The sequence below is a fragment of the Ursus americanus genome, chromosome 6 (genome assembly GCF_024610735.1).
Source record: "Ursus americanus isolate L20-20 chromosome 6, mUrsAme1.1.p, whole genome shotgun sequence".
Lineage (NCBI taxonomy): Eukaryota > Metazoa > Chordata > Mammalia > Carnivora > Ursidae > Ursus > Ursus americanus.
In genome coordinates, this window is record NC_142132.1 from 16,037,226 (window position 1) to 16,062,400 (window position 25,175).

General features: G+C 49.6%; 1 protein-coding gene across 7 annotated transcripts in view; it reads left to right on the top strand.

Moving 5' to 3' along the window:
* AFAP1L2 (actin filament associated protein 1 like 2) overlaps positions 1 to 25,175 on the top strand; it is a 95,402-nt gene that overhangs the window by 10,607 nt on the left and 59,620 nt on the right. The window contains exon 1 of one of the 7 annotated variants that reach the window (XM_045803200.2): positions 6,092 to 7,960. The exons of the other annotated variants lie outside the window; for them this stretch is intronic. The gene's annotated coding sequence lies outside the window, so the exon portion shown is untranslated. Of the gene's footprint in view, positions 1 to 6,091; positions 7,961 to 25,175 lie in introns of those variants that run through there. 7 annotated transcript variants of the gene reach the window in all.

Sequence of the window (25,175 nt, forward strand, 5' to 3'; positions counted from 1 at the left end):
CCCTGGAAGTTCGTCTGTGGCGGAGTGAGTTGGGCTCATGACAGAACCGTCACAGGCAAGAGTGAGGGTGAGGTGCTCCAGGCCCCCTCTTGGGTGCCACACACGGGCTCACTCCTGCTTCTGGGCAGGCTGCGTCCTCCCTCTCTCTCTGCCCCTCCCTCCCTGCTCTCCTTTCATTTCCTCATTCTCCCCTCTTGACTTTCGGCCACTTTCTCTCTTTTTTTCTCCTGCCATATCCGTAGTTCAGGTCTCCTGAGTCTTGAGTTTAGAAAAGGGATTCTCCCTGAGAACCTGAGGCCAGAAAGACCCAGAAAGAGTGAGCTCCCCCGCCCCCGACCCCACGTCGCTAGTACTGTCGGGCTCTCATTTCTAGTAGCCATGGCTAGAATCCTAGGCTTCCCCAGGGGGAGCTGATGACCTCAGAGCTGGGGTGGGGAAAGTGGGGCTTGCTCTCCGCCAAAGAGCATCTCATTCCCTCCTGGCAGAGGCGGCCAGAGTGAAGCTCTGTTCAGCACAGCCCCTGGTGTTTCCTCAGGCCCTAGAAAGTGTTGTTCCATATGGCCTGATGCAAAGAAGGCCGCCTTCTCCAAGTCTCGTGGTCCACGACCTTTGCTCACCCTGGGCCCTTGCTGGCCATCCCACCTGGCCCAGTGCAGGTTAGTATCACAGTGACTTGGATTCCCAGGAAAGAGCATTCTTAGCATCCCTATGTGGGTCCTTAAACAGCCCTGGGACCTGCTAACCTCCGAGGGGAGGGCCCTCCCCCCCCCCAAGCTCCCTGGCAGTGAGCATCAGAGGAGGGCCTGGCATCCACACAGGGGAGCATGAGAACATTGCCACAGTTTGGGTAAAAGTTCCAAACATGAAGGCTTAACACTGACTAAAATAATTTTTTCCCATTGACCTCCTGGCTTCTCAGTGGGCAGGCGTCCATCTCCCGCCCATCTGCTGTTGGTTTGGTGTGTGTCATCGTAAACAGTTCGGGCTGGGAGCAAACCTCCGAGGGTTATGGGATCCAGGTGTCGCTGCTGGCTCGCCACGCACTGGTTCCCTCGAGAGTGGGGAAGGCCATTTTGTTCTCAGAGGGAGAGGTTAGTCTGCTGCTTTGGAGATCAGATCCTTCGGAAGTGCGACTCCCCTCCATGTGCTCAGCCTCCAGCTCTCTGCTCAGACCTAAAGAGGCTTCGGGACTCCAGTTCCCTGGTGCATCTCTCAGTGTGTGGGTTTTGGCTTCTATGACCCCAAAGGGAGGGCCGCGGTGCGCCCAGGTTTGCAGGGAGGCCCACGGAAATTGTTGACTAAGAGCTCACCAGCCTCCCACACTGTGTGTGTGTGAGAATCAGGGCGGGAGTGTGCGCTCAGGTCACTGTCAGCCTTGGTTCTCCAGCTCGGCCGGACTCCTGAGGCCCCCATGGCAGCTGACAGGCGGGGGGGCCTCTCATCCTAAGCAGGGGGGGCCTCTAGAGTGTGGAGATGGCTTTGGGCACTTGATGATCTCCCTGTCTGCAGCGACAGAGTTGGGAGTCCTCTCAGAGCAACAGTGGGCTCAGGGACTGTGTTCCAAAGCGCCTTTGGTGGTTGGAGGGATGTAGGGGACCCTGATCCGGGGGTCTGGCTTCCTCCCCTCCTGGCATTCTTGCAGCCCTAAACCTATGTAGCTGGTAGGGCCGTGGTGATGGGGGAAGAAGCTGATAAGTGCCTTCTCTTCGCAAACATCAGACGTGAGTGGGACGTGTGTGTATGTGTGTACACTCGTGTCAGGGGAGAGAGGTGTCAAGTGACAATCAGCCCCATTTTCTTGAAATTTCCTAAAGCTATTAATGCCCTCCAAGGGTAAGATTGCTGTCTAACAACAAGATTTATTTTTCTGCCCTGGGGAGGCTGAGGCAGCTGGGAGAGAGAAAGTAAGAGTGCCAAGAGACTGTTCTTTTGGGGTGGAGTGACTTCCAGGCTCCAAGCTTATTTGTCAAGGCTCACTCAGCCTTGACACCTTGAGCCCCCTGAAGCCTCTAACCCCTCACTGCACCTCGCACAGCCCTTCTCTGTGCTTTCATACTTGGCTGCCGTGTGTTCGTGCGTATAGATTCCTTCCCTGGCTGGAAAAAATAAGGGCAGTCACATAGCTTGTAACAAAATATTCTCTACAAATGGCTTTTTTTCCCCTTAAAACATTTACCATCATCGAGTGTGAAAATGGTTTAGATTCAAGAGGAAACAGCTGGCTGGCAGAGATCCTGGTGGGGTCCTGGGTAAGATTCCGCTGTGTCACTAATGACTTTATTCGGTACATTTCCGGCACAAGCACACTTGGCAGTTGGGGAAGTTTGTGGCTGAGAACTTTCATCAAGGCAGAGAGCGGCAGCAGGAACAGATTCTAACTGAGGCCAGGAAGGGAAGGCCTCGTGTCTTTCAGGACAACCCAGACCTGTCTGGTGGATGTCTCAAATCTGCCTTGGTAGTTTAACTCAGATGCTCACAAACCCTTTTCTTTCTAGAATATTCTGTCTCTGGGTTTCTCTGAGATTTCAGTGCATTGCCACTGTAGCTACAGTGAGCCCAGATTTCTTTCTTTTTTTTTTTAAGTAATCTTTTTTTTTTTTTAAAGATTTTATTTATGTGACAGAGAGACAGCCAGTGAGAGAGGGAACACAGCAGGGGAGAGGGAGAGGAAGAAGCAGGCTCCCAGCCGAGGAGCCTGATGTGGGACTCAATCCCGGAAGGCCAGGATAACGCCCTGAGCCGAAGGCAGACGCTTAACAACTGCGCTACGCAGGCGCCCCTGAGCCCAGATTTCTTAAGGCCCCTGAACCAGGTCCTCTTCTCTGGGTGCGTGTGGTGTCTAAGGCACCTTGCCAGTAACCGGGCGGGGGGGGGGGGAGATAGATGCTATCTATCCTCTGTATTGCCCTGGAGAAAAATCTGAGCTCCTTCTGTGCGTGGCTGTTTCCTGTTTATTCTAGCCTCTGTGGCCATTCCTCACTTTGCTGTATGTCCCGGCCATACTGGATTCCTTGTGGTTTTGCAAACTGGGCTTGTGCATGTGCCGTTCGATTGGCCTGGATGTCCTCTCCTTGGGGCTGCCTGCCAAGCTTATCAAGGCTGACTCAGCCTGGACCCCCTGAAGCTTTTAACCCCTCACTGCACCTAGCACAACCCCTCCATAGCCGTTGTCATTGCGTCCACGTTAGAGTTGATGGAAAGTCTATATTCCCAGGAGGCTGTAAACTCTGTAAGGGTCAAAGCCATTATTCCTCTTTGTGTCCACAGCACGTAACCCCATGGGTAGTGTATTATGAGTGTCCAACAAGAAACTGGCATTGTGGGATTGAGAAATGGTTGCCAGCCTCAAGTTTTCTGAGAGTTTGATTTTGTGGACGTTAAGGGCTTCTGCTCACTAGTGGACATCCTGGACAAAGTTAATGCAGCTGACAAAAAGGAGAGAGAGCTTTACGGTATCCAGAACCCTCCAAGGATCGACATTTAGAACAGGCAAGGAATTCCTGCAGATCAGCCAGAACAAGGCAGAAATCGCAATAGAAATAAAGATGAGTGAAGGGTTATGAACGGGAGAGTACAGGTCAAGGAGACTCCACAGAGCTAACGAGCATCTAAGAAGTGCGGGGTTCCTTTCGTCAGCAGGGACACACCAACCAAAATGGCCACCCGGAAGACTGATGGGAGAGAGAGAGGCTGCAGGTTACCTAATATCCTCAGAACACGTGGAAATTTCTGCACGGTGCCACACAGGAGGGGTCCGAAGATGATCTTTGCAGCATTCTTTGTGGTGATCGAGAATGGGAGGCAGCCTCGGTGTCTCTGGGAAGAGGGGACAGGTGAACAATGATGGTGGACGCCCATCCGAGTGAATTACGCAACAGTAGAAGCAGTGGACGAGCTGTCCCCCCAGTGCCATAGACAGATCTTGAAGGCCTAGTGCTGAGTGAAAGGTTAAGAAGCAGAATAGGACATCTGACAATAGCACAGCCATTAAAAATTCCTGCAGCGGTACGCATGAAGCAGAAACACATGCACACAAAAAGGTACCTATTAGAAAGCTCATCTTGCGGAGCGAGGACTGGGATATGGGGACGAAAGGGGATTTGTAAGAGTTTGCTTACGGTGTGTTGTCGATACCAGAAGCCCACAGATCTGACTTGAAGGAGAATGTGGCATGGAAAGGGCAGCCCAGAAACTCAAGCTGTGTGCTGTGGAAAGAGGGGACAGGACTGTCTCTCCCCCATACCCACCCCATGGGGAGGAGTCCACGGGGAGGTCATTTTCCTTATTCATTGCTGGGCTGTTCAAGACCCTTTGTCCCTGAGGCTGTTTTAACAGACCACCCTTACACTTGACTCCAGAGCTTCCCTTTTGCCAGTGATTAGCAACCCGCCATTGTCATGAGAGAGGGGGATGCTCATAAGTCACCGCTGGATAAGCGTGAGTGGTAGAGCTGGCTTCCAGGACTGGAGTATGTTTCAGTTGTCTTCAGCTACTCTGAGCACCTGAGTCATCTTGGGGTCCACACTGTAGATCATGGCCAAGAGCTTAGGGCCAAAGTTTTATCCAGATTAAATAGAATGCTTTGGAATTGGGTTTTTCCAGAACCTGATGGGAAATGAAGTTACTAGACTCGGTGCAGCCGTCCACTCTTGCTCCTCTCCACCCAGAAGATGGGAATATTCACCGCAAATAGGTGCAAACAAATCAACTGCCTCCCCCACCCCGGGTCTGTTTGATCTGGACACAGTTGGCCCCTGACATTGTTCCTTCTGTTTCTACTTGAGAGAACAGTTCTGTGGGGGTTTTTGTCTTTTTGAGATTTAAGGGTTTGGGTGGTAAAAAGCCATTTGGACCAGGGAGAGCACCACCAGCTTTTGCTTTGCCCAGTTGTGTGCTCTGGGAAGCTCTGGGCCTGGAAGTGGGACCTGCAGCTGCCCTAGGTCTTAGCGTGGGCAGAAGAGCAAACTCCCCCCCCCCCCCACCCGCCCTGGGTGGCTCAGCGGGTGGGCCGCAAATCCAACCATTGGTAAAGCCAAGAACTGAAGGTTTGCAGAAAACCGGAAAGAAAACCCAAGGATGGTTCTGCTGGTTTGACAATTTCCCCACTGCCCTTTCTCATGCACTGGAGTCATTTAGGGACCTCTTTCTTCTGCCTGTTCTTTATCCCACCTGTCCGTTTGCTGACGACTTTCCTTTTCTGCCCCACATCCCTGGACCTGCGTTCCCAATTTCTGGGTCCACTGGAATGTTGACACTAGAGTGATGGAACAATAAAGATCTTCATTTCTGTGAAGTTCAAGCATCACCCCCAGGGTCCTTTTCAGTTCAAAGGATTTGTAATTTTGCAATGAGCTGGCTCACATCCTTGAATAGCCCCTTGGCATGGGAGAATTTCCGAGTGTTCACGCAATAGGTATTTTCTTGAGCTTCAGTGTGTATCAGGTATTGTCTCGGTGTTGAGATCAAGCTGGGGCACTATTAACACGGCTTCTGTCCTAATGGAGTTTCCACTCTAGCGGAGGAAAGCAGACCACAAGTGAGCAAATACAGTTGTTGTTGTTGTTGTTCTGTTCTTCTCCTTCTCCTCCCCCTTTTTTCTTTTTTTAAAGATTTTATATCTTTATTTGCCAGAGAGAGAGAGAGCGAGCACAAGCAGGGGGAGCCACAGGCAGAGGGAGAAGCAGTCTCCCTGCTGAGCAAGGAGCCCGATGCAGGACTCGATCCCAGGACCCCGGGATCATGACCTGAACCGAAGGCAGATGCTTAACTGACTGAGCCATCCAGGCGTCCCAGCAAATACAGTTCTAAAAAAGGATAATTTCAGATAGTTGTAAGTAACATGAAAAACAGAGAATGTCATGAGAGTAATTCCAGGGGAGAGGGGGAGCGCTCCCCATATTAGCCAGGTGCTCAGGAAGAGTTTGTCTGGGGAGATGACATTGGAGTTGAGACCTTAATGGAGAGGAGGAGCCTGCTGAGTGGAGAACCAGGGTTGGGAGTTTCAGGTCCAGGGACCAGCAAGGGCAAAGGTGCTAGAATGGTGTGGGTGTAGGGGTGTGGGGGTCGGGGCAGAGCTTGGTCAGCAGAGGGGAGGGCTGGGCTATGCCCAGGAGCTTGGGTCTTATTCTCAGAGCACTTGACACGCAAGGACATTTCGCTTCCCAAGCACCAGGCCAGGTGGCCATTGTGTCTTCCAGTTGGGTAGGTTATCACCATGTGGACTCCTTTGGATTCTAAACAGTCTTTTGTCCACAAGAAGAACCCAGGTGCATCCTAGAAGAAGAGTCTCCTTCATACTTTTCTGAAGAGGTTGAGGTGGTACAGACCTATTGCAGTTTTCCACACTTTACTGAAGGCGGTTCTGAGGTTGGGATTGGGCATGGAGTAAGCCCGCAGACCCACAGCTCATGGGTGGCAGATGTAGGACAATGGCCTGAGATCCCTGAATGATGTGGGACCATCATCTCTCCCACCAGGCAAAGCCAGGGAAGGACTTCTGAACCACCGCGTGTCTCTGAATTGCTTCTTCAAGAGGCGGTCAGTACTTCACTCCCTCACTGTTCAGACTGTAGGGAATATCAGGTTGAAAATTGCAGTGTTTGTGTAGAACTGGTTCATATCCAGCTGGGATTCCTGTGACCTTGGGCCATGACTTACTCTTTCTGAGTGTCTGTTTCTTCATCTGAAAGGGGCTCATTACCCATTTCCTGGGAGGTTTGTAAGGATTGAGTGAAATCTTTTACTTCTCAGTAGGTGCCCCCCACACAGACCCAGTACAAGTGATTGCTGGTAGGTGGTGGTGAAACAAGACATTGACTTTTCCATGGATCCGCCATGTTTATTTCTGATGCCTAAAACCCTTGCTTCTGATAATACTGCCGTTAAGGCTTCGTGGGGAGGGGAAGGGGATTCGTGAAGGGCTGTTTCCTGTTTCTGAGCCCATCAGTATGAGAACACAGTGCCTCATGAGTCCTCTGTCTCCCCAGCCATCCCCGTCTAGAATAGTCACTGCTCTACTCATGTGCCCTGCTTATTGGAAGGATCAACGGAAAGCTATGCATACGAGTGTTTTGAAAGCTGGAAAGCACTGAACATGTATAAAAGGTGATTATTTCAGTGTTGGTTTGGGAATTGCATCGCAGATGAAGGGAAGTCCACAGTGCTTTCCAAGTCATTGCTATTCCAGTTTTCAACCCGGGGGTCTTCACAGCCAGAAGGCAGGCTCTGTCGGTCATGGGAACCCAGGGTTGGGTGGAACCGTGTTTGAGTTTGGCTGATGAAATGAGCAATTAGGTGCAGGATCACAGTTGGCTGAAGTGAAGTCTCGGGAAGAGATTCGGGCAGGCTGGTCAAGTTCATTTCACTCCTGCAGGCAGTGGATCCTTCCATGCCAGGGTGCCCGCCCCAAGATGTGGAGGATGGTCAGCTGTCTGCGTCCCAGGACTAGTGCCCACATGGCCTGGATACCAGTGGCAGCCCCACGAGAACATCTGCTCAGAGACATGTTGCTGCTAGGTGTCTTTTGCTGACTCATCCCAAGCTGCTACTCCCAGCCTGGCTCTGGGGTCCCCCTGGGCCCAAGGAAGCCCCAGTCTCCTGGCAGCTGGTGCCTGAAGAGGGCTGGGCTGCTTGGGACATACGTGTCTTCCCTCTCCTGACTTCCTGCACTAATTCTGTTTGGGGGAGAGCCCTCCCCCCACATCAACCCTGACCTCCTTCCTCTTCCCTGCTCCACACCCACTGTCTGCTTCATATTAAGTGGGTCATCAAGATTCAAGAATGATTACTACCTTTTACTTTTTATTTCAATGCATGTTCTGTTTTTTTACCTGTACAGATGTCCCATTGAGTTGTGTCAGAAGCACATGACAGCCCTTTTCTTCATGGGGTGACTGAGGGCTTGAGCCTTTGGATGTCACTGTCACACAGCTACTGAGTAGGAAGTTGTTTCTCCCAGAAGGTGGGTTTCCAGACTCTGAGCCAAGGGCCAGCCTTGCTGCCCGCATCTGACGGTGACTGTGTGCCCGGGCTGGGCGGCAGCATCCCTCCTTGGGCATTTATCCTCCGCATCTCGCTTAATCCCTGGGGACTCTGGAGGGATGGTGGTGAGAACTTGCCGAACCGGCTCTCACCGTTCACCAGGCACCTGGAGCCTCCCGGGGGTGGCCGAATACCTGGGAGGGTCCTGATTGGAAAAGCCTCTTAGAATCTTTCAGTGACATTCTTGGCATTGCTTCCTGGGGGAGAAGTCCCCTGGAATGCAGGGACTTGTTCCCCTGAGCTAGACTGGGCTGAGAATGTTAATAAAAGTCTTCCCAAAGCTTTTCCATCAGACACTTTCATCTTCTTCCAGGCCTGCAGAATCAGGACTGGGCGTGGGGGCGGGGAGGCAGGCATCCAGCAGTAAATATTATTATCCTTATTCTGTGGATGGAGGAAATTGAAGCCAGACACCAAGGCCAGAGGCGGCCCAAGCACAAGTTCACGGCCAATGCGGTGGGATCCAAACCCAGCTCCACTGGACTCTAGAGCACATTCTGCTGCCTGGCCTAGCCCGATCGAGCTAGACATGATCTCCATCCTAGACATGAAGCCATGTTTGATCTGAAGTTCAGTGGGGTGTGAGTCTACGGGCGGCAGTCCAGCCATCTTGGTGTGCGCCTTTGGGGTGCGGAGGAGGACTCCCTGACGTGGCTCGCAGCTGCTGCTCGGCTGTGTCGAGGAGAGTCCGAGCCGGATACAAGAGACTTCCCTGAAAGGGAGCTTTTCTGCGTGCTGGGGTTCCAGGTGCTCTGCCCGTCGTGCGTTCCCTGCTGGCCCAGCCAGGGCTTTGTCATGCTGTTCCTTATGACAGGGAACGGGTCCTCTTTCCCTCCGCCCTTCCCCGTCACCCCCGCCTCCATCCACCGCCCCCTCATCCTGGAAGCCAGCTTTCATTGATCACATCTGGCCCCAGCTGTTCATACCCCATGGCGGACCCAGTCAGCACTTCCCAGGGCGGACACACGTGGGTCTCTGTCTCTCCTGCTTCTGTCTCGTCCCCGCCGCTAGTTGGAAAACTCCTGAGGCACAGAGCGGGATGTTGGCACTCAGGTGGGCATTCAGTTTATGCCAGTTCCTAGGAGTTTCTGTCCAGCTTCCCCTTGGCCTCTTTCAACCAAGCCTTAAGCTTTCCCAAGTGTCTACGGAGTCTCTACCCAGCACTGTCGTGAGCACGCGTAGGGTGGAGAGAGGCGAGCTGTGGTCCCTAGCCATGTGGGCACTTCTCCCTGGGGGCCCGGAGGTGGGTGCCTACCCAGTGCACAGCACGCCTTGGCTGTGTTGCTCCCGTGTTGCCTTGCGCACCGTGTGATGAGAGGGGTGAGGGTGGACCCTGACGTGGCAGGGGGAAGGTGAGCGGTTTCCCTGTTTCTTGGAAGAAAAGATAAGTTAGGGTGTTCGCACTTGGAAAATAAATCTCACTGCAGGCAACGTTCAGCCACACGCCATTCGTGCCCAACAGCTGTCTCTCATTTGCTGGCAAATGTTCCCAGTGATGAATGTCCTGCTTCCACAGTCACAGCCGTCCCTAAATGGAGGCTTTGGACAAGTGCAGGGGGAACAATGGCCCTTCTCAGAGAGCTCTCAGCAGACGCTCCCAGTGAAGTTGGTTCATCACTTGGAGCTGGGTCAAGACCATAGACAAGATGCCATTGATTCCGCAAGGAAGGCCTCTCACAGCCGTGGAGCTGGGCTGAAGGCAGCAAGAAGCAGAGAAAGGGATGGGATTCATGGGTGCTGGGGACAGGCCTCGAATAAGCAGAGTGAATGACGCCACCTTTCAAATACCATCTTCTAGAAGTTGACCGATGGCATGGTGGCCCTTCTTCTGGATACGTTTGCAAAACCCCCTGCAGTCATTCTAGGATCCCGGGGTTGGGAGGGGCTCATGCTTCCCGGGCAGAGCATGTTGTCGTATAAAGTTATAAAGCTGTGGTTGAAGAGGTAAGAGTACTGGGCTAAGGGAGATGAGGGGCCGAGCAGGGGCCTGAACCCTAACTCCTGGCCTCAATCCATTTGCCTCCTTCTCCCCATAACCAGGAGGGGGAATGGTGGCGAAAAGAAGAGGAGCTGGGAAGGCAGGTAGAGCGCGAGGCTGCAGCTGGGAGCGTGTGTCTCTGTGCCCCCCCCCCCCCCCCCCCCGCCTCAGGCTGGACACCCGCGAGACCCCCTCCCACTCACTCCTGCGTCCGCTCTCCCTCTCTGGTTGTGTCTCTGTTGACTTCCTCGGACAAAGTAAAAGGTCAAACTTCCAAGCTGGCATGGCTCGACTGGGCAAACTCTGTTTTTCTCTGTCCTTGTTATTTGTGTTTTTCCAGTGGAGGTACTTTTCATCATTTAGAACAGCGCAGACAACAGCGACATGTTGCTATTTCTCTCTGGAAGGAGTTCAGTGTAGCAATTTTACATGTATTTTTTATGGCAAAAGCCATACCTGCTTGTTACAAAATCTGCATCTGCGGCAGGAATTTACAACCTGGAATGTGAAAATCCCTACAATTCCACCCTCGATGATAATCTCTGTCAAGGGTGTATTCATCCAAATATTTTTCTTCCTCTGCAATCATTCTGTCCTTTTCCTGCCTCTCTCCTGTCCTTCCCTCCCTTCCTTCTGTTCCTTCCCTTCCTTCTTCCTCTCTCCTCCCTTCTGTTCCTTCCCTTTCCTCCTTTCCAGCCCTAGGGGTATAAAGTTTTAAAAAGCAAAAGCCAAAAATAAAGTCCCAGTTTATCAAGTAGCCTTCAAAATGAGTCCCTATATAAGCAGACCCGTGTGATCGTTTCCCCCTCCCCCCAGGTGGAACCCCCTCCCCAGTAACCTTCTTTAAGTTCAGGATGTTTCTTGGAGCTCATTCCTGATAGGTCCGCTGCATTTTCTGTCCTGCTCAGTACTTCCTGTCTGTGGAGATGGCATAAGTGTTGAGCATCACGTTTCTGTCTGTCCTTTGCTGTAGCAAACGGTGCCACCGCGGGTTTCCTTGCACCGAGCTCATTTCCGACACACCCAGGATTTCTGCAGCATAAAATCTCTGGACGTAGCATCACTGGGTTGCAGGGGCACGTGCATTTATAGTTTGCTTAGATGTTGCCAGAATGTCCTCCTAGAAGTTGTGTGTCCTTTTCACCCTTATTAGCAAAGTGTCAGAGGATCTGTTTCCCTCCACCTTCATCAGCACAGCATGTTATTACTTTGTCATCTTTGACTATTAGAATGAGCAAAGGTACTTCTGCAAGGTTTCTCTTTTTTACTATACGTGAAGTTGAGTATCTTTTCGTATGTTTAAAAGCCGTGTGTGTGTGTGTGTGTACATGCTCTGGTCGTGCACCTTATCTATTTTTCTCTTGGGTTGTTGGGCTTTTTATACATTAAGGAAATTAACCCTTTGGATATGAGTTGCAAACCCCCACCACCACTGTCCCCCCTCCCCGCCAGTTTCTTGTCTTTTGAATTGCTTTTATGTTTACTTTTCCAAAGTAGAATTTTTGTATGTGTGTGGTCAAATTTATCTCCTTTTATGGCTCTAGGGTTGTGTTTTTTTTTTTTAATACTAAGAAAGGCTCTCTCTAAAATTACACTTCAAAAAATCTTTCTCCTTTTTCTGAAAAATAGCTTTATTGAGAGACCCTTCACATACTATACAAGTCACCATTTAACGTGGACAATTCAGTGGTTTTTAGTATATTCACAGATATGTGCAACTATCACCACAGTTAATTTTAGAACTTTTCAACACCTCAAAAAGAAACCTGGTACCATTTCTGTTACCCTTCATTCTCTGCTTGCACCTCCCCTCCCCCCAGCCGCAAGCAAACACTAATCTACTTTCTGTCTCTCTAGATTTCTGTCTTCTGGACTTTCCTGTGAATGGGATCACATAATATGGAGACTCTTGTGATTGGCTTCTTTCACTTAGCATAATGTTCTTAAGGTTCTAAGTTGTCATATGGTATCGGTACTTCGTTCCTTTTTATGGCCAAATAATATCTCATTGTATGCATAGGTATGGATGTAACACACCTTGTCTATCCAGCCGTCTGTTGATGGACATTAGTGTTGTTTCTGCTGCCTGGCTATTAGGAGTAATGCCACTGTAATCATTGGTATACACATTTTTGTGTGGACATAGGTTTTTGTTTCTCTTGGGTATATACTTAGGGATAGAATTTCTGGGTCGTGTGGTAACTTGATGTTTAATCTTTTGAAGGCCTGCCAGACTGTTTTCCAAAGCAACTGCATCATTTTACATTCCCACCTGCTATGTTTTCATCTAGTGCTTTTGTGATCTTATTTTTCATGTTTTAAGTTTTTGAACAGTCTGAAGTTCTTCATAAAGTATGACTAGGGGTTAAATGTGTATTTCTCCAGATGGCTAGTCCATTGTAACAACAGTGTTTTTCAGTCTTTCCTTCTTGATGTCTTTATCATAAATCACTATATATACTAGGTCCTATTCTGTATACTCTAGTCTTTTCCATTGATCTATTTGTCCATTCATAGAACATTGCCACACTGCTTTAATTTTTGTAGTTTTGTGACATGTTGCCTCTTAATGTTTTAAAAACCCATGCATCACAAGCATTTATTATACTCTTATCTCTATGTAGTGCAGAGTTAGGGATTGCATGAATCAATTCCAACGTTGTTCCTGCCATCCAGAAGCTTGTGGTAAATAAGAGTTAGTTCTCATTGCCATACCCTCTAACAAACACATTACATGAATTATCTTATTTAACTGTATAATTCTTTGCGGGTAAGTAGAGTTTTTCATCCCCATTGTAGATATGAGGAGACCAAGTCTTTGAGACAGACAACCCTGAGAAAGAAAAAAGACAGGGTTGGCTTTCAAAAAGTTCTGGGTCAGGTGCTTTTGGGTGCCTGTCAGTGGAGAGACAGTCCAAGGCAATGTGGTGGAAAATTCTACCTAGTGTCTCCCCGGCAGCCAATGTCTGCTCCCTCACAGTAGAATGACCCAGATCAGTGAGCCCTCGGAGGAGAGCCCCGCACTTTGGAATGGAAGCCTCGTAATCATAACTTTGGTCAGCCCGCAGCACTGACTCGCCATTGAGAGCCCAGACAGTGGGGAAGTGGGGCTAGACTTTGGATACATTCTCTTCCCAGATTGTGTGACTCAAGATCCCTGCCAGGGACGGAGTTGAGTTTTGTTTTGTTTTGTTTTGTTTTCCCCCGTTGCAAAAGGACAGCAAAAGTATTTGCCACATAAAACATACAAAGCCTCATAAAGTCTCAACCAATGAAATCATCGTCTCTTCCCAGGCAGACTCACTCTCCTGACCTTGGCTGATTTCCACCCTCCAGGGACTTGTAAGGCGAGGGAACCGATTTACTCAAGGAAGAGACCTACTTAACTTTCACTTCCTCAGACTTCATCAAACACTTGGGGTTTGGGGGTTATGGGATTAAGAGAGCACGATGTAACTGCCCTTGGAAGTGTTGGCTTGTAGGAATGTGGGGTAAACCCATGAGGAACAAGAAGTCTAAAAAGGATTTGGCCTAGAAATGGCAATAAAAATGCAAAGTGGCCTCGATGTTTCAAAACTTCCACTAAAGGAGAACATGTCAATCTCTTCCTCCTTCTCTCTGTCATCCCCCAAAGACATTTGTTTTATGGGAAACTCTTGGGAAAATTTTAACTATTCCACTGGGTAGGTGGGTGATTGTTATTTACTTTTTATTGTGGAAAAATAGGATATTCAGTCTGGGTCAGTGTGACAGGTTTTGAAGATCCTGGTTTTGCGGACAACGCCATAGCACACCAACATCTGGTGTGTGTCTTGGCCTAGGACATGCCAGCGTCAGGTCATCTTCACGGTCGGTGCGTCTGGGGCTCCTTGGCCCAGACACCTTAATGATGACTGGTGATGTGTTCTTGGTCTTCCATGGTGGCCAGAACATCCCTGTAGGCCTACAGACCAAACTTCTTCCTCCATGTGTCCTTTTTGGGGACTTCTTGAATTGTAGGGTCTAGGGAAGCTGGAAAGTGGGGCCATTACTTCTCCTCTTCCAGGCCCTAGCTTTGGTCTTTGGGGGCTCATTTAATTTCAGGCATCATCTTAAAAGGAGAGATTCTCTGACAATCTGGAAGAGGGTACATTTGGAGGAAGAGCGAGACAACATTGCTTTGTGGAGAGAGACTGTTTCTCTGTAGAAACTGTAGTCCACTGTATTAGAAGGCATTCATTTACATCCTAAATCTGGGCTCTAGGGATATAATGAAGACAGTGGCAGCACTTTTAATATTTATTTCTAGAAAGCTTCTCAGCTTCCCCTGGAAAGGGCTCTGATTTTACCATGTGTCCCAGATTTTTTTTTATTCCATCCAGCCATTCCTGTAAGCCTCTTAGGCTGATGGGTACTCCTTTCTCTGTGCTTTCCCAGTCCTTGGTTCATTGCTATCTTGCAGAATTGAAATTAAGCCATTTTGAGGGCAGAAATGCATCTTATTCATTTTTGTATCTAGGAGAGTATGGGAACCCAATAATTATTGAATAATTCCACCGTCACACTGGGGAAAACCAGTAACCATTCTACCCATTAACTGTTACTTTGCCAACGCGTTGGTTCTAGAGACAGCATTCACCACTGATGTAGACAGAAGTCGTATTCTCTTGATATCTGTGGTGTATGTTACAGGGTCTGATAGAGCAGACAGTCCGTAGATGCTTGTGTCTTTCCCATCCACCACGCCTTGATGGGCATAGTGATGGCTTCTTTCTGAAAAGCATGTCATTGTCCTTGGTTGGACTTCACCCAGTATAATCAAATCGTGCCTTGTGCCCCATTTGATCCTTGCCTTGAGAGGGACCTTTTTGAAGAATCTTCAAAAAGGAGTATCTCTGCTAGGTTTTTCAGATAACCTGGTAAAAATAGTCCACCTGCTAAACTAATGTGCTGGTGAAGACGAAGTTCCCAGCATTTCAAGCTTGGTTGTTCAGAGGTGTTTTTTGACTTGGAAAATCTGGGGATAGGATGGAGGAGGGTAAGTGCGAATTAGTAAACCGCAGGCCAAAGGACATGTTTTCTCCGTGTATTATGACCTTGACTTGTGTAAGGCCCCCTGGCGATATTCGAAACACCAGGTTTTCAATTGGATTTGAGACAACAAAGTATGACGCGGCCCTTTGCCTTCCCTGTGTTGGGGAAGCAGGTGAAGGATGTGCCAAGCCCAGTCCCCTGGGGTCTCTCCACCATCTCCTTCCCATTGCCCCTGGCTCCTGTCTCCGTGGGTGGTGACTTCTGGGGAGGCCTGAAAGCTCCACTGGTTTCTCAGTCTCTGGCTGATTCCTTCTGGGTGGTCTTTTATTCTTCCCATGCTTCTCTATTCTTAAGTCCTCAGTATTTCTATCCCTTGGATAGGATTGAAGTTATTGTGTGTTTTTAATTGAGTGTTGACAGTTCTGGATTTGAGGAGCTCAGCAACTGCGTTATCGGGTCTGGATGTGCAGTGTTGTTTTAGCCCGTGTGATTGTTTCAAATGCCCTTCCTTGCGGTTTTTGAGTTAGGCAATTTGCTATAATCCTCCTCCAAGAGGAGCGATGATTGTAGAGGCTCTTCAGTTCTGAGTAAGAGAAACTGAAGAGTGTCTACCCTGCATTAAAAGAAATTCGCATTTACGGGATCCAGTGAAGACTCTTCAGATGCTAGTCAGAGGCTACGGAGGCAGCAACGTCAGTATTCGATTCTGTTGTTTCTTCTTTCTCTTCTCTAAGCTGCAAGTCCTTTAAGTGTAGATGACCTTTCGCAGGGCTTTGCCTCGCACTCCCCCTCCCTACCCCGCTCCACCAGTTCTCAGCACAAGGCCGGGTTCACAGTTGATGCCCTTTATAAGATGGTTTATTTCACAAGTCAGAGGCTTACACGGCAACGAACAAACACGATCCTTCCTCTGGAAGATCTCACCATCTCTCAGACAGTTTAGTGTGTGAGAGTCCTTGAAGGGGATGACTTTTTTAGGGGTGTGGGGAGGAGCCATACAGGTGGCCGTGTAATAGTTTGCTGTCCCATTCCAATGTAAAATTTTTATATTTATCCCCAATTAAACTCTTATGGGACTGAAATTTGAAATCAGAAAATTGACGTCCCCTCTCTTTTTGTACGGGCCAGTGGCTTTCAAGCTAAGAACGGTCTTTACAGATGAACATTTGCAAATAATTGGATGACGGGGAGCACTAACTTTAAGCAAGATGTTATTCATGTTATTCCCCTCTTAAAAAAATGTTCATTCGCATTGATTTTTATTATAAAATATTGCACTGGATTATTATATTCTGTCAATAGAAAATTGGTGGCTGTGTTTTCTCTCGTTATTGTACGAGCTACATTCTATCCTCACTTTTGCCTGTTGGTCTGCTCTAGAATAGGGGTCAGAAAACTTCTGTAAAGAGCAGTTAGTAAATATTTTAGGGTCTGTGTGGCAATGACTCCACCGTGCCATTGTGGTGTATACGCAGCCATAGATGGTGTGTAAGCAAGTGGGCATGGCTGCGTTCCAATAAAACTTTATTTGCGGACACTGAAATTTAAATTTCATATAATTTTCACATGTCATGAAATGTTATTCTTAGGGTTTTCTTTCAACCACTAAAAAATGTAAACGTCGTTCTTAGCTCACGAACCATGCAGGTGGTGGGCTGAATTGGGCCAGAGGTTCAGTTTGCTGACTCCTGTTCTGGAGGCTGAGGCAGCAGCCCCCAGTAATGCCTGACACGACTAGGTCAGCTCAGAGACGCTAGGGAACCTGAAATAACACTAGACAAAGTCATGTCTGGTCTCGTGACAAACTGCCTTCTCACCTCAGCCATGAGGCATGCTCCCGTTCCCCTCTGCCACACCTTGGGTCCGAGGGATTTCAATCCACCCGCCTCCCCCCAGCCTTGCCCCTGCACACCCCCTCCTCAACTGCCCATCCCCCAGACCTAGTTCTTTAAAATCTGTCTAGGAAAGAGTTTCTTCAGGATGCAACGTCAGCCCTGGGCCCCTTCCAACTCCTATTTGGAAGATCTTTCCAAGGATAGAGAAGCTGAAACAGCTGCATGATTTTTTTTTTTTTTTCTTCTAGAATCATCCAGTGAGGGGGTGAGTTCAGGACTCTGGCAGCTCCTGTGTAAATGCTGAGCAGCTAAAGACAAATCTGGGAATAAATCTGGAGCAAACCCTGCTGCTCCCAAGCCAGTGAGAATGGCCTCCCCAAAGCCAAGACTTCCAGCATCTGCCTTTATATTGAGGCCAGGGCTGGGGAAGGGGAGCATCGCAGAGGGTCTTCCGAGACGCACTAGGATATTCTCTCGCTCAGCTGGGTAGCTGAGAAGACCCTCGACGGAAGCGTGCACATCTGCGGCTCCCCAAATGAGCCCCCTGTCCTGCGGCCGGTCCTGTTTGCCTCCGGCGTGGCTGTTTGTGCCAGAGGGTTAGCCAGCTGTGCTATGGTCTCATGGAGAAAGTTTCCAGAAACACTTTTTCCCCTTTCTGCTTGAATGACCAAGTTTCAGAAAAATCCAGTGATAATGTGCAGCCGTTTCAAATCTGTAACTTTAGCTGGGCTGTGTAGGGTCATGTTGCCTAGGAGATTCAGGGGAGGGCATGGTAAGGTCTAGGAAATAACCAGCAGAATGTCCTCGCGGGCCTGGAATGCGGAGGCAACAGAGAGGCCAGCAAGAGGGGATCGGGCATGTGGCATTTGTGTGCGATGGCTTTCCTCGAGGAGACAGTGTTGTGTTACTCTTTGATGTGACGTGGGAGTACCACGAGGGCAGGGGTTCCTACCTTTCGAATCTTCTACAGTGCCAGGCAGGTGTGGTCTTGCGTCCCGGACGGCGTCTCTGTTGTGCACCCAGGCCTCGTTGATTTTCCCAGCAGGGAAGGGGCCAGACAATCTTCCTGCGTGGCCGTAGGGGGTGGGCATGGGGCCCGTTGGCAGATAACCATGGTGACCGAGGCCTGGAGACTTCCAAGAGGGAGACCTGGGGAGTGGAGGCAGAGCTCTGGGGCTTGGCCTTGACCTTTCCAGTTTCTGATGTCTCTGTGGACCCCCTACTGAGTGGCCCGGTGTCGTCATATCGGGGCGGCCATTGGGGCGGAGGGAACTTTGAAGAGCTAGCATTGGAAAGTTTAAAAGGTGGGGGAGGGAGAGTTAATGAAAAGGCATTATGTCTTTCCCGCAATGCAGTTCTGCAGAATAATGACTATGTCACATTTTATGAACATTTTAAACATACATTGCACCCATTCGGTAGAATACCGTGCAGCTGTTAAAAAGAATGTGGCGCATCTGCATGTTGCCCAGAGTGTATCTCCAAGGGCCACGTGACAATAACAAGGCTCAGAATTCTGTATGTAGTGTGAGCTTACTTGTATAAGAGATTTATCTGCATTTCTCTCTACATTTTTATGTAGAATATTATGCGTAGGAAATTCCTGGAAGGTTACACAGTCCATTGACACTGGCGGCCAGGGAGGAGGAGGCTAACGCTGGGGGTTCTGAGATGGGAGGGAAACTTTTCATTGCCTGTTGGTGCTGTTTGATTGATTGATACATATGTCCACACATTGGTATATATTTACCATGTGCATGCAGGCCATTTTCCGAGTAGAAGTTTAATAAAAATAGAAAATGCACAAAAGTAGTCATTGAGAAGGTATTTGGCATCACGAAAGCTTCCGGAGCTGGTCGCCCTCAGCCCGCTCTGGACATTGAGATATGGAGAATAAAGCAAAAGAAAATACTGGGTTATTTCACTTGTGGCACCCCTGCCCCTCCCACCCCACCCAGCCCTGTGCAGCTTCCCTTATCTGAGCCATAAATTCTGGGACGAACAATGGCAAGTCCGCCTAGGGCTGGGCTTGGTGTTTACAGAGGGAAAATCTGGGAACCCATTGGAATGAAAAATGGCGCCCAAGGCTTCTGGGCTGGGAGGAGGGGCTCACCAGAAGGCTCTGGAGCCTGCCCATGTGACTGTCCAGGGACTGATGGAGAAGACCAGTGGACATTCTGGGGGTTAAACTCTCCAGCTGTCCTGCGATTCTCTTTAAAACAGCTCTTAGATTCTTATAGCATCTCTCCTTAAGCCCAAGAAGAAACTTCAATTTGGAACAAGTTAGTCAAAAATTTTGCTGTTTCATCCAAATTAAAGGCAAGAAACCTTTGTTGTTACTGTCTCTACAGGATGTGACTTGCTGGGGGAGAAGTTAATGTAGTGGTTCTCGTGGGGGGAGGCATTCCATTTTATCCTTTTCCCCCTGATAAAATACACGAGAACTCATCAATATTACTCTTATGCTGGAATCCTATTTAATTCACTAGGTTTATGAGCTATAAAATGGTCTCTTCTTTTTCCACAAAAAATCATCTTCCCTTGCTCTTGTGCTATTAAAAAAAAAAAAAATGAAGTAAACACAGGGAATTTTCCGTGGCCCAAATACTGACCTTGGTAAATCATCTTTTTTTGTTTGTTTTTCCCAGATTGATGAAGGGTCTTGCCCTGCTGGTCTTTCTTCAGAATCAGCATTTATAACTACCCACACCAGAAGCCCTTTTATCCCGTGATCCGCCTGTTCCCCATTCAGCTGAATCGCTTCTTTCCAAGATGGTGGCCAAATCCTTGCCCTTTTCCTCCCCTTCTCTTCCTTAGCGCAAGCCCACCTGGCTTTCTTCTTTGAGAACTGAGTGTGTTGACACCCAGACTGACAAACGTTTTCAGCATTATTTTAGCAGCTCTGCCCAGTAACAAATGGGGAGAGATGAGAGAAACAGCCAGTGGCTAGTGGCCGAGTACTTAGAATGTCCTGTCCCTGGGGCCCTGTGGGAGGCCCAGCAGACACTAGTCTGTCACGGGACCACTCCCAGTACTCCTGGATATTCCAAATATATTCCAAAATCTATTTCATGGTCCTGGGAATAAAGATTAGCTCAGTATCCCCCTGCTGCCACCTAAGTCCCGATGGCTAGAGAAGGCTGTTCGGAGGAAGCAGGACTTGAACCGGGCTTTCACAGATGGAAAGGATTTATAGAGAAGAGGGGGTGGGGACAAAAAGGGAATTCCAGATGGAGGGAAATAATGCAACTAGAAGTCTAGAAGTGGGAAGATAGCCACACCAAGGACACTCTTGCAAACGTGGCGGCTTCCAATGGTGCGATTTAGAAGTGGCCACAGGGCTTTTCCCCACAACCTTCTCCCCAACCCCCCCTTTAAATGCTAAAGTGAAAGCAAGTCTCTGACTGAATTCAGCTGCACCCCAGACATCTGTGAGCAAGCAGATACAGGAACAGTCTCACAGTGTGTTCCCTGGGCCTGATGAAGATTCCACGGCTCTCTGGCGTTCCGGTGTCCTGACCTCACTGACGGCAGGTGCAGGACAATGCCAGTGGCGGTGTTTAGCTACCATAGCGGGCAGGGCAACAGAATCTTCTGGAAAGGCAGTGAGCACTGTGATGTATTTTCTCCCAGGCTCAGGCTGTGACTCTGAATGAGAGGCTGCTGGGTTTACCTAGATTCTCACATCTCGTTCATGCCGTGGTGCAGGTGCTGGAAGCAGATATCCAGCCGCTCGGTTTATCCTCAACACCGCTCATTTCAGCAGTGAAATCGCATTAGCATCCACAAACCTATCTGAAGCCTTGCAGTAGTGGCGTCTGGGGTGTGGACTTCTGCTTGGAGTCTTTCAACTCACCAGCAGCCCGTGGTGTAGAATCCGATTACTTGAAACATGGGCTCCGCACCCTGGGGTGTGGGTTGAAATTGACCTACCAGCACATCCATAGGACACTCTTCAAAAGAGAGCCTTAGAGTGACTTATGGGCAGTATCCTAGCTAACTGGAGAAACTGACCCCTCTGATTTTCTATTAGTGGTGAGGAGGCTAAGGGTCAGGGAGGTGGATCAGCTTGCCCAGGGTCACCCTGCTTGGGGGCAGCCAAAGAGGACCGTCCTTCACCTCCTCCTGCATCTGGGCAGGAGGTGCCCGAAAGAGCCAGAGAATATGGTTTGGGATGTTAATCTTGTTGGGTACGGTCATTGGTTTTAAATTAATGTACGAAGGGTTTATCAGGTAGACACACTGAGGTATTGATGAGTATTGCAGTATTCAGACTTACTGTATTTTTAAATGGATCTGTGGTCAGTACCTCCACAGAAAAAGGAGGCAGAGCTGAAATAGGGCAAAACGTGTTTCTCCAGTGATGATCAGCGGTGGGTTCATGGCGGAGAGGGCTTCGTTTACTATTCTCTACTTTTGTACGTTTGAAATTTTCCGTGGAAAGTTCTTCATACATTTCACTGAAAATTTTTCCTAAGAAGTTGTTAAAAATCAGAGTGATCTTTTTTCACACCCAGCCAAGGAAACCGCCCTTACAAGGAACACGTGGTTGCCCGCCGTAATCGGTTTCATGAAAGATAGGATTTTGTCCCTGTTCCACCTGGGCCGGGCGGGAAAGGCTGGCATCGGCTGCTGAGCTGTCCTCCCCGGGGGCAGGTGTAGCCTCCGGGTCGTCTTATCTCCCACGCCACGACTCGCAGCGGCCATGTGCGGAATCTCGCTCCTGGTGACTCACACTTCTTGTCGCTGCTGTCTGCACACGGAGCGCGCTAACACGTCCCTGTAGTTCACGATCCCACGGGCCCTGCTTGTGCCCGCCTGCAACGGTGGCAAGATGGAGTTAACTCGCCGTTTGGATGAAGCGTGTGTGCATTCCCATAGCCCTCAGTGGCTGCCATGGATGTTGCAAAACATTATCCCACAGTTCGAGAAAGGCGCAGAACAGACTTTTTTTCCACCCCCTCTGCCCCTCTCTGCCTCTTTGCCAAGACGCCGGGAAGGCTTTGGAATAACCTGAAATAAACTTGCAAGTTCAAGCAGAGCCTTCATTCCGCTCTCCCTGGCAATTAACAGTGATTTACTGGAGGTTACATTCTAGTGTGGCCTCTGGCCTTCTGTGATCTGCTTCAGGGACTGGGCTCCTTATTGGTCAGTTCCTCGCTGCTCTGCAAACAGGCCTTTCACATTTAGCTCTTGCCCACGGCCACATCCTGTCCCCTGAGTGCTGCTGTATGGTATCGGGCGGCCCGTGCTCAAGGAGGGGAGGGGTGTGCAGTGGAGACAGCCCCCAGAGGTGGATGGACTGAATCTCAGGGTAATTCTTCCCCCAGCATTTTGGAGATGGAATGTACCCCGAAATTCGCACTCGAGCCTGTTCACAGAGAACAGGAGGTTGGCCTGAGACGAGTCTCCAACCCCAAATGTTCCTCTGCAAACAGCCGAGAATGTTCTCTCTTGGCATAGACAGGGTGCCCTGCCTTCTCGCCTTTTGTCAAGAAGACCCCTGTTCACAGGGGAGATGGGAAGTCACCCAAAGCTCTGTTTTCCTTTGGCTCAACCAGAAAGTGATGTGTGGGCTGTCCCTCCCCCGCATTTGGGGCCTTGTTCCTGGGCGTGGTGTGGCCCCGCCATCTTAGCTGACCTGCACGGCCCTGCTGATAAATGTTAATGTGAAAAAAAACACTGAAGGAGCCTTGATCTGTCGAATTTGAGGAATTCCTCTTACAACTTAGCATCAGGAGAAGGCTTGTCCCTCCTGAAGAACTGGCATCTCTCCTTTGATCAGATAAGAATAATTGCCTCCCCTCGTTTACCCGGCTTTTTGGACTGCCTTGAAAGGCAGAGCTCATACTTCATGTTCTTTATGACGTGAGCCTGCCTTTGGGGTATATTTTCTTGTCCCTTCTTTCAGCTTGGTTTTTGCTTTTCGGTTAACATTTTCAGAAATCCTTTAGGTGGTCTGCAAGGCACAAGGAGGTGACCTGTCCAAAGGCTGTGCTCCCCTTCTGTTGCTCATCACTCTGTGCTTTGGGGCTGAGGACCCTGCACGGTCCTCCCCCCCACCCCCCGGCCCTCCATGTGCTTCCTCTTGACAGAAGCCCCACCAGTCCTGTCTCAGTTGTGTCTTTCACAAGTATCTGAGAATCTTCCCTTTTTGCTAACAGATTACATCTCGTTACTGGGAATTGAGGCCCTCGGCCCTTCACAGTAATTCACGAATCTGCTTTTTGAACATTCCTGCTCCAAACACGCTTACCTGTCTCATCAGTTTCAGCCCCAAAGATAGAGATCGGCATCCTGAAAATCAAGGGTGCTCAAAGACAGATTGCCCCTTCCACTAATTGTGGTCACTGGGTTTGGGTGGACCTGGTTGGAAGCCTTTGTGAGAGTCGTGAGCTCTGGGGGGAGTGCAGTGGGGGATAGGGACTATTTTCTTGGAAGCCTATTGTAGATGCTTTTCTATATCACATAGAACGATCATGTTCCTCAAACTGGGCCCTACATGTTATGTTTCTCTATGAGGACTTTAAATTTTATATTTACATTTTAGTATTTTTTAAATTATTTTAAGCCTGTCTGGAATCCTCTAGATGGCCACCTTATGACTTGGAGTTTGTTGCCTCTTATATATTCGCTATGAGATTGGCCCGGGGATCACCAAAGTACCAGTGCTAACTGGACTCCCTGGAGGTTCCACAAGGGTATGCTGGGTGGGGGGTGGGGGGGTGGGGAGTGGGGGTGGTTCCTGGTGGTATGTTAGCTTGGGAATGGAAGAGAACGATGTACATGCCTAGACACTTCTGCTCATTTGACTTAGGTAACATTGCCTGGGTATGTGGCCGGGAGTCAAGCAGGGCTTGGAGAAGTTGGTAGCTCTCATTGCCTCAGTGGCCACAGTGATTTAGTAAGTACTGAGAATCCACAGTGACTCCCTAGTGCCAACGGGATGGCTTCACCTGGGGAGCAGGGTGGCACGTCTTCACCTGGTTGGCAAGGCTCTCAGGCCTCCTGGCTCACTCTGTAGGGGTCACATCCGGCTGCTCACTGTTGAAGCCTGTGCTCCAGCTGCTCCTCCCTCTTGGCGGCCCCCATAGCTCTCACGGCCTTTGCCCCATCCCCTTTTATCCAGACCCTCCAAAGCCCAGTCCAGACACCGTCTTGTCTTCTTTGATTACCCCGGTCACTTGTCACTCTCCTTTCTGCCCCACACATCAGGTAGACTTAATGCATTGTCACTTGAGTGGTGGGGTGGGGAGTTGGGTGAGTCTGTCCCACCTTCTGGATTATGAGCTCTTGGGTCGATGGCGAGATTCCACTTACCCTCCTGATGTAGCTTTGTCTTCTTCCAGAATGCCCATCACGGTACCTCCGTCCGTTCATTCGCTCACTCATTCAGCTGACAAACTTGTATTGAGCGCCTGCTGAGTGCCGGCCCCCAAACTCGGCACTGTGAGTCAGTGGTGATCACGACCGACATGAAGGAATATTCCTCATGAATGTCACAGGCTGGGGGTGGTGGTGGGGAGCAGGGAAAGTAGAGTGAGGCCTCAGATAAGTCTGGATGAATCAGGACTGTCCGGAGAAGAGTCGGGAAAGCCCAGGAAACACATGGCAAGGAGTGTCAGCCATTGGTGGCATATGGCCTCCCACCTGTCTGGCATGGGTGCTTCAGTTTGTGCCCCAGGACTCTAGTTCTTAATCCGGGCTGCTCCCTTGAATCACCTGGAGAGATTCCATGTATTTGAACGTCCTGCCTCACCCAGGAGATAGCCTGATTTATTTGGTCTGGGGCATAGATAATAAAGTCCATGGCCCAAGGGTGAGCGGGAGGACGCAAAGGGACCCCTGCCATCCTGCTGCTCTGTAGCCAGCCGGGTAAGTCAGCTCAGCCCCTTGCAGCTATGGGGGGCGTGCTCAGTGCTGGGGCCACAGGTGTGAGCGCTCAGAGAAGAGGATTTATTCGTGTGGGCTGCCATGTGCCCTGTTTGGGGTTGAACTGTGTCCCTAAAAAGTATGTTCAAGTCGTAATCTCTGGAATGTGACCTTGTTTGGAAACAGGATCTTTGCAGATCGTAAGTCAGTTAAAATGAGGTCCTACCGGATTAAGGTGGGCTTTTGTCCAATAAAAGTAAGGTGGCCTCATGAGAAGAGGGCCGTTGGAATACAGAGACACACGGGGACAATATCTGGGACGACAGAGGCAGAGACTGAAGTGATGGAGGCCCAGGAAGGCCTAGGATTGCTCTCAGCCAGCGGCAACTGGGAAGAGGAAGGATTCTTCCCCAGATAGAGGGAGCGTGCCCCGTCGA